Genomic DNA, 710 nt, shown 5'->3' with positions numbered 1-710 from the left:
AGGGTCTCGGAGTTGGCTTTCGTGAGCTGCTACAGAGACAACACCAAAGGAGGAGAGAGATGCGACGAGAGGAGAGAGGGAGAGGGAGGAGGCAGGCAGCTTTCCACCGACTTTAGGTTTCAGCAGCTTTCTTTGGGATTATATGGGGAGGGAAGAGAGAGGGAGTGAGAGGGGAGGGGGGAGAGCTGGAGTTGGTAAGTACTTCTGGGGTTTGTGCCTTAATTGTCCTTGCAGGGCCGCAGCTAAGGACAGGAGGAAGATGATGAGCGAGCGAGGGAGGGAGGAGGAAGATGCATGGCTGGCTGGCTGGCGTCTCAATAAACTAAGGACTTTTCAAGGGAGTTTGCACAGATGGATGGATATACGTTTGGGGTAGCTCGCAATCGTTGTCTAGCTAGCCACGCACAAGAGAACAAATGCTACAGAGAGAGAAGGGGGGAGAAGAATACTGTACAATGAGCTTTAAAAAATTATGGAATGAAATTCAATAGTTTATGAACGTATTGTTTTTTTTTCTCTTCCACTATACTATTTGGGTCGCCATGCTCTGGGCATGCAGCGGGGTCTTGTTAAAAGAGCAAGATCTTCTCCAACATAACCGTCACATGCATGGGGAATGCTTGCATGCATCAAGTGATTCTATTCCACAATGCTCCATCAGGTTAGTTTATAGCAAACGGAACTGGTAATCGAACTGCCGAATTTCTGAG

Source organism: Triticum aestivum, chromosome 5A (genome assembly GCF_018294505.1).
Source record: "Triticum aestivum cultivar Chinese Spring chromosome 5A, IWGSC CS RefSeq v2.1, whole genome shotgun sequence".
Taxonomy (NCBI): domain Eukaryota; kingdom Viridiplantae; phylum Streptophyta; class Magnoliopsida; order Poales; family Poaceae; genus Triticum; species Triticum aestivum.
This window is presented reverse-complemented; position numbering follows the sequence as displayed.